Source organism: Salvelinus namaycush, unplaced genomic scaffold (assembly GCF_016432855.1).
Source record: "Salvelinus namaycush isolate Seneca unplaced genomic scaffold, SaNama_1.0 Scaffold813, whole genome shotgun sequence".
Classification (NCBI taxonomy): Eukaryota; Metazoa; Chordata; class Actinopteri; order Salmoniformes; family Salmonidae; genus Salvelinus; species Salvelinus namaycush.
Window position 1 is genome coordinate 96,007 of NW_024061546.1, and position 15,621 is coordinate 111,627.

A 15,621-nucleotide genomic window follows, 5' to 3' on the forward strand; every position below is an offset into this window, starting at 1 on the left:
GTATTTTGAAGGGCAGTGGTGCATTTTGAATGCCCCGTTTTTCACTCAGAACAGCACCATTTCAGTTTAATTGTGACCAACCGGCTCAAATCGGTCTTATGTAGGAAAATTTGAATGTTTTTTTTTACACTGGATAAAAGTAGAGACTCAGCGCTACAAAATGGTATATCATACACTACAGTTGAGGAACAATGGGAAAGTAATTTTGCTTTGAAAGTTGATAAACTTGTAAACGCACTTTGTATAAAATGGCCTTTGAATGTTTTGGTAAAACTACTGGAGAGCCCTTCTTTGTCTACACCCATTCAGCATCGTTCACACCCTCTAAAGCTTTAGCCCCACCCATCTCTTTAAGGGTTGATCTGAGAATTCTGTACTGACTTAATAGCTACTTCCAGACATTTAAGTGAGAGAGAGAACAGCTCAATGAACATTACTCGCCATAGCAGAGTTGTTATGTTATCCAGAGTGTTGGTGACTGCAACTGCGCTGTCAGATTGTCCGGTCGTAAATTCAGAGCGTTTCGTTTTCAGAGCGAACACTGGAAGCTCTGGCTGATGAGTAGGGTTGATCCGAATGTTCTGACCTCACAACGGCAGTCAAGCACCCAAGCTAACTGGCTACTTCCGGCGCCGACCGAGATGGCCGCCTCGCTTCGCGTTCCTAGGAAAATATGCAGTATTTTGTTTTTTTATGTGTTATTCCTTACATTGGTACCCCAGGTAATCTTAGGTTTCATTACATACAGTCGGGAGGAACTACTGAATATAAGAGCAACGTCAACTCACCATCGTTACAACCAGGAATATGACTCTCCTGAAGCGGATCCTGTGTTTTGCCTTCCACCCAATACAATGGATCTGATCCCAGCCGGCGACACTAAACAACGACGCCGTAAAAGGGGCAAACAAAGCGGTCTCCTGGTCAGGCTTCGGAGATGGGCACATCGCGCTCCACTCCCTAGCATACTACTCGCCAATGTCCAGTCTCTTGACAATAAGGTTGATGAAATCCGAGCAAGTGAAGCTTTCCAGAGAGATATCAGAGACTGCAACGTTCTTTGCTTCACGGAAACATGGCTTACTCGAGAGACGCTAACGGAGTCGGTGCAGCCAGCTGGTTTCTTCACGCATCGCGCCGACAGAAACAAACATCTTTCTGGTAAGAAGAGGGGCGGGGGTGTATGCCTTATGATTAACGAGACGTGGTGTGATCATAACAACATATAGGAACTCAAGTCATTCTGTTCACCTGATCTAGAATTCCTCACAATCAAATGTCGACCGCATTATCTACCAAGGGAATTCTCTTCGATTATAATCACAGCCGTATATATTCCCCCCCAAGCAGACACATCGATGGCCCTGAACGAACTTTATCTGACTCTTTGTAAACTGGAAACCACACACCCACACACCCCAGTGCGGCGAGGTGGAATAGCCCGCACTGGGCTATGCTGGCGAACTGGGGACACCATTCGTAAGGCTGGTGCCATGTATGCCGGCCCGAGGAGACGCACTGGAGGCCAGATGCGTTGGGCCGGCTTCATGACATCCGGCTCGATGCCCAACTTAGCCCTACCAGTGTGGCGAGGTGGAATAGCCCGCACTGGGCTAAGCACGCGTACTGGGGACACCGTGCGCTTTATCGCATAACACGGTGTCTGACCAGTACGACGCCCTCTCACTCCACGGTAAGCACGGGGAGTTGGCTCAGGTATCCTACCCGGCTTTGCCACACTCCTCGTGTGCCCCCCCCCCCCCCCCCCCCCCCAAGAAATTTTTGGGTCTGACTCTCGGGCTCCCAACCGCGTCGCCGCGCTGCCTCCTCATACCAGCGCCTCTCTGCCTTCGCTGCCTCCAGCTCCGCCTTGGGACGGCGATATTCCCCTGGCTGAGCCCAGGGTCCTTTGCCGTCCAGGATCTCCTCCCAAGTCCAGGAGTCCTGGGTTTTTTCCCACTGCTGTCGCCTCCCTTCTCCACTCCGCTTGGTCCTAGATTGGTGGGTGGTTCTGTAACGATCCTCGTCCGAGGAGGAGAGGCGAGAAGGATCAGACCAATATGCAGAGTGGTTAGTGTCCATGATATTTTAATGAAAACAGACTGAACACTTAACATACAAAACCCAACAAACGTGACAAACCGCAAACAGTCCCGTGTGGTGCTAACACAGACACGCGATACAACCACCCACAAAACACACGTGAAAACCCCGGCTGCCTTAGTATGATTCTCAATCAGGGACAAACGATCTACAGCTGCCTCTGATTGAGAATCATACCAGGCCGAACACAAAACCCCAACATAGAAAAACACACATAGACAACCCACCCCAACTCACGCCCTGACCAACTAAATAAATAAAAGAAAAAGGAACAATAGGTCAGGAACGTGACATAGGGTTAGTAGATTGTTAGTTGCAGAGTTGGGGAAGGTACTCTGAACATACCAAGCTACCAATTACATCACACTGGAATAAGTTAAGCTACACTAAAGTAACCCTTAAGAAAAATATAGTTTACTTAACTAAAGTTACTTTGAAAAAATCTAAACTACTTTGTGATAAATGATCATATACAAATCTGAAATGGCATAGATAATAAATTGCAAGAACAGATCACTGTAGAGTCAGATGTTAACAGAATGTGTAATTTAGCATATTAATCACAAAGCAGTGTTTCAAGTTATCAGAACTCATGATAAGACCCAGATGCAGACAGCTAGAGTCACATATGTTTATTGACCCAAACAGGGGGCAGCCAAAAGACAGGTCAAAGGCAGGCAGAGGTCAGTAATCCAGGGCAGATCCAATAAGGTACCGAACAGCAGGCAGGCTCGGGCTAGGGATCAAGACAGGCAGAGGTTCATAAACAGGTCAGAGTCAGGCAGGCACAGAACGGCAGGCAGGCTCGGGGTCAGAGCAGGCAGAAATGGTCAGAACCGGGGAAACTAGGAAACAGAACTTGAGAAAGCAGGGATACGGGATAACACGCTGGTAAGACCTGGCAAGACAAGACGAACTGGCAACAGACAAACATAGAACACAGGTATAAATACACTGGGGTTAATGGGGAAGATGGGCGACACAAGCACAAAGACAAGCACAAATACAGGTGAAACAGATCAGGGTGTGACACAAGTGACAATTAGAAAAGGCTGATGCTGAAAGGACGGAGATTCTTGCCTAATTCAACCATATTTTATTTTCTATTTGCTAAAAATAGTAGTGAGAAGTTCCATTTGTTAGCTACAATACTACATGGCAAAAACATTTATTAACTACTGAAAACACTACCTAGATTACAATTTAGTTCAACTACCACCAAGCAACTGCAAAATGTAATTAAATGTAATTAAATTACTGGTTGAACTACATGTAGTTCACTACTCGCCAACACTGGTTAGTTGAAACGTTACTGATAGTCTGTAGAGCATCTACAAATGAACTAGCTAAAGGGTAGAGCTGGCGCTTTCAAGGAGCTGGACTCTAACCCGGAAGCTGATAAGAAATCCCACTATGCTCTCCGACGAACCATCAAACAGGCAAAGCATCAATAAAGGACTAAGATTAAATCGTACTACACCGGCTGCGACGCTCGTTGGATGTGGCAGGGATTGCAATCTGTTACAGACTACAAAGGGAAGCACAGCCACGAGCTGCCCAGTGACACTAACCGACCAGCATGCGCTGACCAACTGGCAAGTGTCTTCACTGACATTTTCAACCTCTCCCTGTCTGAGTCTGTAATACCAACATGTTTAAAGCAGACCACCATAGTCCCTGTGCTCAAGAACACTAAGGTAACCTGTCTAAATGACTACCGACCCGTAGCACTCACGTCTGTAGCCATGAAGTGCTTTGAAAGGCTGGTCATGGCTCACATCAACACCATTATCCCAGAAACCCTAGACACACTGAATTTGCATACCGCCCCAACAGATCCACAGATGGTGCAATCTCTATTGCACTCAATACTGTCCTTTCCCACCTGGACAAAAGGAACACCTATGTGAGAATGCTATTCATTGACTACAGTTCAGCATTCAACACCATAATGTCCACAAAGCTCATCAATAAGCTAAGGACCCTGGTACTAAACACCTCCCTCTGCAAGTGGATCCTGGACTTCCTGATGGGCCGCCCACAGGTGGTAAGGGTAGGTAACAACACATCCGCAACGCTGATCCTCAACACGGGGGCCCCTCAGGGGTGCGTGCCCAGTCCCCTCCTGTACTCCCTGTTCACTCATGACTGCACGGCCAGGCACGACCCCAACACCATCATCAAGTTTTCCTATGACACAACAGTGGTAGGCCTGATCACCAACAATGATGAGACAGCCTATAGGGAGGTCAGAGACCTGGTCGTGTGGTGCCAGGACAACAACCTCTCCCTCAACGTGATCAAGACAAAGGAGATGATTGTGGACTACAGGAAAAGGAGGACCGAGCACGCCCACATTCTCATTGATGGGGCTGTAGTGGAGCAGGGTGAGAGCTTCAAGTTCCTTGGTGTCCACATCACCAACAAACTATTATGGTCCAAGCACACTAAGACAGTTGTGATGAGGGCACGACAAAGACTATTCCCACCCATGAGACTGAAAAGATTTGACATGGGTCCTCAGATCCTCAAAATGTTCTACAGCTGCACCATCGAGAGCATCCTGACTGGTTGCATCAGTGCCTGGTATGGAAACTGCTCGGGGGGGGTCCAATCATAAAGTAAATAATTTAGTAGTACTGTTGTAGTCCACACACTCTCACAAACAAACACGTGTCGCTACTCGTTACTGTTTTATTATTACGTGTTTTATTTTTCTATTATTTCTCTATTTTCTTTCTCTCTGCATTGTTGGGAAGTAAGCATTTTACTGTTGGTCCACACCTGCTGTTTACGATGTACAGTACCAGTCAAAGGTTTGGACACACCTACTCATTCCAGGGTTTTTCTTTATGTTTACTAGTTTCTACATTGTAGAATAGTAGTGAATACATCAAAACTATAAAATAACACATATGGAATCACGTACTAACCCAAAAAGTGTTAAACAAATCAAAATATATTTTAGATTTTAGATTGATCAATATAGCCACTATTTGCCTTGATCACAGCTTTGCACACTCTTGGCATTCTCTCAACTAGCTTCATGAGTAGTCACCTGGAATGCATTTCAATTAACAGGTGTGCCTTGTTAAAAGTTAATTTGTGAAATTTCTCTCCTTAGTGCATTTGAGCCAATCAGTAGTGTTGTGACAAGGTAGGGGTGGTATACAGAAGATATCCCTATTTGGCAAAAGATCAAGTCTATATTATGGCAAGAACAGTTCAAATAAGCAAGGAGAAATGACAGTCCATCATTACTTTACGACAGGTCAGTCAATCCGGAAAATTTTCTTCAAGTGCATTCTGAAATCAGTTCTGACTGGTACTGTGTATATTTTTGATCTTTTATAATATATTTGTCACAATGCTCCACTTGGTAAGAGTTTAGTCTAACTGCTGTAACCAGTATGTTTCCTGGAGAGTATTTAGGAGCTTGTACACTAGAGGGGGATGCACAAGTCTTGTTTGGGAAGACGCTTCAGCGGGTGGGAGGAAGTTCAACAGGTTTTTTTTCCTTTTTCCCCCCCTCGTATGTCAGGTTCAGTCTTCTGACATTTAAAACGATACACTCATTTCCTCCTTTTCCTTAACAACTTTATCACTCCACTTTTCAAAATAAATAAAGAGGTTATTCTGATACACTAATCGGTGCCCTTTGTTTCTTTCAATGTTATTTCAGATTCCCCAATGGCAGATATATTATTGTCACTGGCAGAATCTATAATACTCCATTGATCCTTGCCGATGTCTGTGCGGCAAATTAGAATGACGAAAATGTTCTGTCTTCACTTCCAGTTATGACCTCACACACTTATTCATCTTGGCAGGCGATTTTAATTGCTGGCTTAATCCTACTTTGGATCGTTCCTCCAACAAAATTAGCACGCCTTCTAAGTCTGCTACGGGTATACGACCTTTCCTTGAAGAGTTTGCCATTACAGACCCCTGGTGTTTTTTCAATCCAACTAGTAGGGAACATTAATTTTTCTCCCGCCACACTTATACCTCGCATTGACTACTTCTTCTTCTTGGACAACAGACTTCTTTCCTCTGTACGCTCATGCTCATACAATTCCATTGTCATATCAGATCACTCCCCTCTGACTTTATTTTAATATGCATTTTAATATGCGCTTTCTGATTAAAGTTTTGACAACTTTCTGACTGCTCAGATTGATGTTTTTATAGCTACTAACAACACCCCCGACATTTCAGCATCTGTTCTGTGGGAGACATTTAAGGCCTATATTAGAAGGTCAAATAATTTTATACAATAGTTTTGAAAATAATTTTGGGGGAAAAAGAGACTCTCTGAACTGACAAATCGTATTTTACAGTTAGACAGTATTTACGCTACCTCACCATCCCTAAATGTGTACAAGGATCGACTCTCTTTACAAGCTGAATTCAATACCTTGTCAACAGACAGGCCAAATTGAGGAACTGCTGCTTAAGTCGCGACATACTCACGATGAGTACGGTGAAAAGGCAAGTAAATAGCTTTTCTCACCCTAGTCATAACCATTTTCAATGTAAACCTAGTCACATTCCTACAATGTTTGTACAGTGGGAGGATTGTGACTTGGAATTCAAATCAATCTGAAGCGTCTGTGTGGACCCATTTTACCACAGCTGTCCACATCCTGGTTCAACCCTAACCCTTAACCACCACCCTAACCCTAGCTTCATGTCCACATCCTGGTTCAACCCTAACCCTAGCTTCATGTCCACATCCTGGTTCAACCCTAACCCTAGCTTCATGTCCACATCCTGGATAAATCCTAACCCTAGCTTCATATCCACATCCTGGTTCAACCCTAACCCTAGCTTCATGTCCACATCCTGGTTCAACCCTAACCCTTAGTGTATGGGGCCAGGAGAGAGCTTAGGCAGGTAGGGTACAGGCCGGTGCTGATGGAGGACGATAACACCCAGCAACAGTCAACAAAGAGCTATTTGAAAGTTTAATGCTTAAAACCAGCAAATCAAATTGTTTGGGGACAGACTTGGTGGAGACAACCGAGCACTGAAGGTGATCCTTGGCCATGAAACAATAACCATAACCATAACCTGAAGAAGGTTATAACCAGAAAGGTTAACATCAGTATTCAAAACACTCTTCCTTTACCACGTCACAGTGATGACCAACACATCTGGATTGGAGTTGTGAACCCACACTTATAATTGATCCATTTTAGGTAATAAGCGTTGAGTGTTAATGTGCAGAAAACCCAGGCTTTTACGGGAGCATAAATCAGTGAAGCAGATATCAGAGCACAGGTCAGAATTGGGGCTAGCAACAGTAGATGGGGTGGGGTGTAAATGTACATTTCCAGATATCATCAACAGTAATACAATCAAGGCACGGCAGAGGACAGAGAGAGCTCTGCAGTGCTGATTTATGACATTTGAATGTGCATCAGATGGCAACAAGATCATATTGTACAGCAATTTCATCAGGTAACATGAATACAAAGCTGGCGAGAGGTGGTTAGAATAGGATGGGAGGCCAAAAGTCTGTGTAACCAATAGAGAGTCAGAGTCCCGAGTGTGGGAACAAACATAGTCTGTCCCACGGTTGGGTAAACAAGAAAGTTCATACTCAACAAAGCATGCATGAGTCATGAGGCAAATAGCAAAATGCACAAGAAAAAATATATAACGACTTGAGGCAAGCCATTGCAAGATCAGAGTCACTCGCCCAAACAGTATGTGTTCATGTCCACATCCTGGATCAACCTTAACCCTGAAACCACCACCCTAACCCTAGCTTCATGTCCACATCCTGGTTCAATCCTAACCCTAGCTTCATATCCACATCCTGGTTCAACCCTAACCCTAGCTTCATATCCACATCCTGGTTCAACCCTAACCCTAGCTTCATGTCCACATCCTGGTTCAATCCTAACCCTAGCTTCATGTCCACATAATGGTTCAACCCTAACCCTAGCTTCATGTCCACATAATGGTTCAACCCTAACCCTAGCTTCATATCCACATCCTGGTTCAACCCTAACCCTAGCTTCATGTCCACATCCTGGTTCAATCCTAACCCTAGCTTCATGTCCACATAATGGTTCAACCCTAACCCTAGCTTCATGTCCACATAATGGTTCAACCCTAACCCTAGCTTCATATCCACATCCTGGTTCAACCCTAACCCTAGCTTCATGTCCACATCCTGGTTCAATCCTAACCCTAGCTTCATGTCCACATAATGGTTCAACCCTAACCCTAGCTTCATGTCCACATCCTGGTTCAATCCTAACCCTAGCTTCATGTCCACATCCCGGTTCAACCCTAACCCTAGCTTCATGTCCACATCCTGGATCAACCCTAACGCTAGCTTCATGTCCACATCCTGGTTCAACCCTAACCCTAGCTTCATGTCCACATCCTGGTTCAACCCTAACCCTAGCTTCATGTCCACATAATGGTTCAACCCTAACCCTAGCTTCATGTCCACATCCTGGTTCAATCCTAACCCTAGCTTCATGTCCACATCCCGGTTCAACCCTAACCCTAGCTTCATGTCCACATCCTGGTTCAATCCTAACCCTAGCTTCATGTCCACATCCTGGTTCAACCCTAACGCTAGCTTCATGTCCACATCCTGGTTCAACCCTAACCCTAGCTTCATGTCCACATCCTGGTTCAACCCTAACCCTAGCTTCATGTCCACATCCTGGTTCAACCCTAACCCTAGCTTCATGTCCACATCGCGGTTCAACCCTAACCCTAGCTTCATGTCCACATCGCGGTTCAACCCCAACCCTAGCTTCATGTCCACATCCTGGTTCGAACCTAACCCTAGCCATAGGAGATGGTAGTCTAGTAGAGAATATGGTAGTCTGGTAGAGGAGATGGTAGTCTGGTAGAAGAGATGGTAGTCTAGTAGAGGAGATGGAGGAGATGGTAGTCTAGTAGAGGAGATGGTAGTCTATTAGAGGAGATGGTAGTCTAGTAGAGGAGATGGTAGTCTAGTAGAGGAGATGGTAGTCTAATAGAGGAGATCGTAGTCTAGTAGAGTAGATGGTAGTCTAGTAGAGGAGATGGAGGAGATGGTAGTCTAGTAGAGGAGATGGTAGTCTATTAGAGGAGATGGTAGTCTAGTGGAGGAGATGGTAGTCTAGTGGAGGAGATGGTAGTCTAGTAGAGGAGATGGTAGTCTGGTAGAAGAGATGGTAGTCTAGTAGAGGAGATGGTAGTCTAGTGGAGGAGATGGTAGTCTAGTAGAGGAGATGGAGGAGATGGTAGTCTAGTAGAGGAGATGGTAGTCTATTAGAGGAGATGGTAGTCTAGTGGAGGAGATGGTAGTCTAGTAGAGTAGATGGTAGTCTAGTAGAGGAGATGGTAGTCTAGTAGAGGAGATGGTAGTCTAGTGGAGGAGATGGTAGTCTAGTAGAGGAGATGGTAGTCTAGTAGAGGAGATGGTAGTCTAGTAGAGGAGATGGTAGTCTAGTAGAGGAGATGGTAGTCTAGTGGAGGAGATGGTAGTCTAGTAGAGGAGATGGTAGTCTGGTAGAGGAGATGGTAGTCTAGTAGAGGAGATGGTAGTCTAGTGGAGGAGATGGTAGTCTGGTAGAAGAGATGGTAGTCTAGTAGAGGAGATGGTAGTCTAGTGGAGGAGATGGTAGTCTAGTAGAGGAGATGGAGGAGATGGTAGTCTAGTAGAGGAGATGGTAGTCTATTAGAGGAGATGGTAGTCTAGTAGAGGAGATGGTAGTCTAGTAGAGGAGATGGTAGTCTAATAGAGGAGATCGTAGTCTAGTAGAGTAGATGGTAGTCTAGTAGAGGAGATGGAGAAGATGGTAGTCTAGTAGAGGAGATGGTAGTCTATTAGAGGAGATGGTAGTCTAGTGGAGGAGATGGTAGTCTAGTGGAGGAGATTGTAGTCTAGTAGAGGAGATGGTAGTCTAGTAGAGGAGATGGTAGTCTAGTAGAGGAGATGGTAGTCTAGTAGAGGAGATGGTAGTCTGGTAGAGGAGATGGTAGTCTGGTAGAAGAGATGGTAGTCTAGTAGAGGAGATGGTAGTCTAGTGGAGGAGATGGTAGTCTAGTAGAGGAGATGGAGGAGATGGTAGTCTAGTAGAGGAGATGGTAGTCTATTAGAGGAGATGGTAGTCTAGTGGAGGAGATGGTAGTCTAGTAGAGTAGATGGTAGTCTAGTAGAGGAGATGGTAGTCTAGTAGAGGAGATGGTAGTCTAGTGGAGGAGATGGTAGTCTAGTGGAGGAGATGGTAGTCTAGTGGAGGAGATGGTAGTCTAGTAGAGGAGATGGTAGTCTAGTAGAGGAGATGGTAGTCTAGTGGAGGAGATGGTAGTCTAGTGGAGGAGATGGTAGTCTAGTAAAGGAGATCGTAGTCTGGTAGAGGAGATGGTAGTCTAGTGGAGGAGATGGTAGTCTAATAGAGGAGATGGTAGTCTAGTAGAGGAGATGGTAGTCTAGTAGAGGAGATGGTAGTCTAGTAGAGGAGATGGTAGTCTATTAGAGGAGATGGTAGTCTAGTGGAGGAGATGGAAGTCTGGTAGAGGAGATTGTAGTCTAGTAGAGGAGATGGTAGTCTAGTAGAGGAGATGGTAGTCTAATAGAGGAGATGGTAGTCTAGTAGAGTAGATGGTAGTCTAGTGGAGGAGATGGTAGTCTAGTAGAGGAGATGGTAGTCTAAGGGAGGAGATGGTAGTCTAGTGGAGGAGATGGTAGTCTAGTGGAGGAGATGGTAGTCTAGTAGAGGAGATGGTAGTCTAGTAGAGGAGATGGTAGTCTAGTAGAGGAGATGGTAGTCTAGTAGAGGAGATGGTAGTCTAGTAGAGGAGATGGAGGAGATGGTAGTCTGGTAGAGGAGATGGTAGTCTAGTAGAGGAGATGGAGGAGATGGTAGTCTGGTAGAGGAGATGGTAGTCTAGTATAGGAGATGGTAGTCTAGTATAGGAGATGGTAGTCTAGTAGAGGAGATGGTAGTCTATTAGAGGAGATGGTAGTCTAGTGGAGGAGATGGTAGTCTGGTATAGGAGATGGTAGTCTAGTAGAGGAGATGGTAGTCTCGTAGAGGAGATGGTAGTCTAGTAGAGGAGGTGGTAGTCTAGTAGAGGAGGTGGTAGTCTAGTGGAGGAGATGGTAGTCTAGTAGAGGAGATGGTAGTCTCGTAGAGGAGATGGTAGTCTAGTAGAGGAGATGGTAGTCTAGTGGAGGAGATGGTAGTCTAGTAGAGGAGATGGTAGTCTAGTAGAGGAGATGGTAGTCTAGTAGAGGAGATGGTAGTCTAGTGGAGGAGATGGTAGTCTAGTGGAGGAGATGGTAGTCTAGTGGAGGAGATGGTAGTCTAGTGGAGGAGATGGTAGTCTATTAGAGGAGATGGTAGTCTAGTAGAGGAGATGGTAGTCTAGTAGAGGAGATGGTAGTCTAGTGGAGGAGATGGTAGTCTAGTAGAGGAGATGGTAGTCTAGTAGAGGAGATGGTAGTCTAGTGGAGGAGATGGTAGTCTAGTAGAGGAGATGGTAGTCTAGTAGAGGAGATGGAAGTCTATTAGAGGAGATGGTAGTCTAGTAGAGGAGATGGTAGTCTAGTAGAGGAGATGGTAGTCTAGTAGAGGAGATGGAAGTCTATTAGAGGAGATGGTAGTCTAGTAGAGGAGATGGTAGTCTAGTAGAGGAGATGGTAGTCTAGTGGAGGAGATGGTAGTCTAGTAGAGGAGATGGTAGTCTATTAGAGGAGATGGTAGTCTAGTGGAGGAGATGGTAGTCTAGTAGAGGAGATGGTAGTCTAGTAGAGGAGATGGTAGTCTAGTAGAGGAGATGGTAGTCTAGTAGAGGAGGTGGGAGTCTATTAGAGGAGGTGGGAGTCTATTAGAGGAGATGGTAGTCTAGTGGAGGAGATGGTAGTCTAGTGGAGGAGATGGTAGTCTAGTGGAGGAGATGGTAGTCTAGTAGAGGAGATGGTAGTCTATTAGAGAAGATGGTAGTCTAGTGGAGGAGATGGTAGTCTAGTGGAGGAGATGGTAGTCTAGTAGAGGAGATGGAAGTCTAGTAGAGGAGATGGTAGTCTAGTAGAGGAGATGGTAGTCTAGTAGAGGAGATGGTAGTCTATTAGAGGAGATGGTAGTCTAGTGGAGGAGATGGTAGTCTAGTAGAGGAGATGGTAGTCTGGTAGAGGAGATGGTAGTCTAGTAGAGGAGATGGTAGTCTAGTGGAGGAGATGGTAGTCTGGTAGAGGAGATGGTAGTCTAGTAGAGGAGATGGTAGTCTATTAGAGGAAATGGTAGTCTAGTAGAGGAGATGTTAGTCTAGTGGAGGAGATGGTAGTCTAGTAGAGGAGATTGCAGTCTACTGGAGGAGGTGGGAGTCTATTAGAGGAGATGGTAGTCTAGTAGAGGAGATGGTAGTCTAGTAGAGGAGATGGTAGTCTAGTGGAGGAGATGGTAGTCTAGTGGAGGAGATGGTAGTCTATTAGAGGAGATGGTAGTCTAGTAGAGGATATGGTAGTCTAGTAGAGGAGATGGTAGTCTTGTAGAGGAGATGGTAGTCTAGTAGAGGAGATGGTAGTCTGGTAGAGGAGATGGTAGTCTGGTAGAGGAGATGGTAGTCTAGTGGAGGAGATGGTAGTCTAGTGGAGGAGATGGTAGTCTAGATGAGGAGATGGTAGTCTGGTAGAGGAGATGGTAGTCTAGTGGAGGAGATGGTAGTCTAGTAGAGGAGATGGTAGTCTAGTAGAGGAGATGGTAGTCTGGTAGAGGAGATGGTAGTCTAGTAGAGGAGATGGTAGTCTAGTAGAGGAGATGGTAGTCTAGTAGAGGAGATGGTAGTCTAGTGGAGGAGATGGTAGTCTAGTAGAGGAGATGGTAGTCTATTAGAGGAGATGGTAGTCTAGTGGAGGAGATGGTAGTCTAGTAGAGGAGATGGTAGTCTAGTAGAGGAGATGGTAGTCTAGTAGAGGAGATGGTAGTCTAGTAGAGGAGGTGGGAGTCTATTAGAGGAGGTGGTAGTCTAGTAGAGGAGATGGTAGTCTAGTGGAGGAGATGGTAGTCTAGTAGAGGAGATGGTAGTCTAGTGGAGGAGATGGTAGTCTAGTGGAGGAGATGGTAGTCTAGTAGAGGAGATGGTAGTCTAGTAGAGGAGATGGTAGTCTAGTAGAGGAGATGGTAGTCTAGTAGTGGAGGTGGGAGTCTATTAGAGGAGGTGGGAGTCTATTAGAGGAGATGGTAGTCTAGTGGAGGAGATGGTAGTCTAGTGGAGGAGATGGTAGTCTAGTGGAGGAGATGGTAGTCTAGTAGAGGAGATGGAGGAGATGGTAGTCTGGTAGAGGAGATGGTAGTCTAGTATAGGAGATGGTAGTCTAGTAGAGGAGATGGTAGTCTATTAGAGGAGATGGTAGTCTAGTGGAGGAGATGGTAGTCTAGTGGAGGAGATGGTAGTCTAGTAGAGGAGATGGTAGTCTAGTAGAGGAGATGGTAGTCTAGTAGAGGAGATGGTAGTCTATTAGAGGAGATGGTAGTCTAGTGGAGGAGATGGTAGTCTAGTAGAGGAGATGGTAGTCTCGTAGAGGAGATGGTAGTCTAGTAGAGGAGATGGTAGTCTAGTAGAGGAGATGGTAGTCTAGTAGAGGAGGTGGTAGTCTAGTAGAGGAGATGGTAGTCTAGTAGAGGAGATGGTAGTCTAGTAGAGGAGATGGTAGTCTGGTAGAGGAGATGGTAGTCTAGTGGAGGAGATGGTAGTCTAGTAGAGGAGATGGTAGTCTAGTAGAGGAGATGGTAGTCTATTAGAGGAGATGGTAGTCTATTAGAGGAGATGGTAGTCTCGTAGAGGAGATGGTAGTCTAGTAGAGGAGATGGTAGTCTAGTAGAGGAGATGGTAGTCTAGTGGAGGAGATGGTAGTCTAGTGGAGGAGATGGTAGTCTAGTGGAGGAGATGGTAGTCTAGTGGAGGAGATGGTAGTCTATTAGAGGAGATGGTAGTCTAGTATAGGAGATGGTAGTCTATTAGAGGAGATGGTAGTCTATTAGAGGAGATGGTAGTCTAGTGGAGGAGATGGTAGTCTAGTGGAGGAGATGGTAGTCTAGTAGAGGAGATGGTAGTCTCGTAGAGGAGATGGTAGTCTAGTAGAGGAGATGGTAGTCTAGTAGAGGAGGTGGTAGTCTAGTAGAGGAGATGGTAGTCTAGTGGAGGAGATGGTAGTCTAGTAGAGGAGATGGTAGTCTCGTAGAGGAGATGGTAGTCTAGTAGAGGAGATGGTAGTCTAGTGGAGGAGATGGTAGTCTAGTGGAGGAGATGGTAGTCTAGTAGAGGAGATGGTAGTCTCGTAGAGGAGATGGTAGTCTAGTAGAGGAGATGGTAGTCTAGTGGAGGAGATGGTAGTCTAGTAGAGGAGATGGTAGTCTAGTAGAGGAGATGGTAGTCTAGTGGAGGAGATGGTAGTCTAGTGGAGGAGATGGTAGTCTAGTGGAGGAGATGGTAGTCTAGTGGAGGAGATGGTAGTCTAGTAGAGGAGATGGTAGTCTAGTAGAGGAGATGGTAGTCTAGTAGAGGAGATGGTAGTCTAGTGGAGGAGATGGTAGTCTAGTGGAGGAGATGGTAGTCTAGTAGAGGAGATGGTAGTCTAGTAGAGGAGATGGTAGTCTAGTGGAGGAGATGGTAGTCTAGTAGAGGAGATGGTAGTCTAGTAGAGGAGATGGTAGTCTAGTAGAGGAGATGGTAGTCTAGTAGAGGAGATGGAAGTCTATTAGAGGAGATGGTAGTCTAGTAGAGGAGATGGTAGTCTAGTAGAGGGGATGGTAGTCTAGTAGAGGAGATGGAAGTCTATTAGAGGAGATGGTAGTCTAGTAGAGGAGATGGTAGTCTAGTAGAGGAGATGGTAGTCTAGTGGAGGAGATGGTAGTCTAGTAGAGGAGATGGTAGTCTATTAGAGGAGATGGTAGTCTAGTGGAGGAGATGGTAGTCTAGTAGAGGAGATGGTAGTCTAGTAGAGGAGATGGTAGTCTAGTAGAGGAGATGGTAGTCTAGTAGAGGAGGTGGGAGTCTATTAGAGGAGGTGGGAGTCTATTAGAAGAGATGGTAGTCTAGTGGAGGAGATGGTAGTCTAGTGGAGGAGATGGTAGTCTAGTGGAGGAGATGGTAGTCTAGTAGAGGAGATGGTAGTCTATTAGAGAAGATGGTAGTCTAGTAGAGGAGATGGTAGTCTAGTAGAGGAGATGGTAGTCTAGTGGAGGAGATGGTAGTCTATTAGAGGAGATGGTAGTCTAGTAGAGGAGATGGTAGTCTAGTAGAGGAGATGGTAGTCTTGTAGAGGAGATGGTAGTCTAGTAGAGGAGATGGTAGTCTGGTAGAGGAGATGGTAGTCTGGTAGAGGAGATGGTAGTCTAGTGGAGGAGATGGTAGTCTAGTGGAGGAGATGGTAGTCTAGATGAGGAGATGGTAGTCTGGTAGAGGAGATGGTAGTCTAGTGGAGGAGATGGTAGTCTAGTAGAGGAGATGGTAGTCTAGTAGAGGAGATGGTAGTCTGGTAGAGGAGATGGTAGTCTA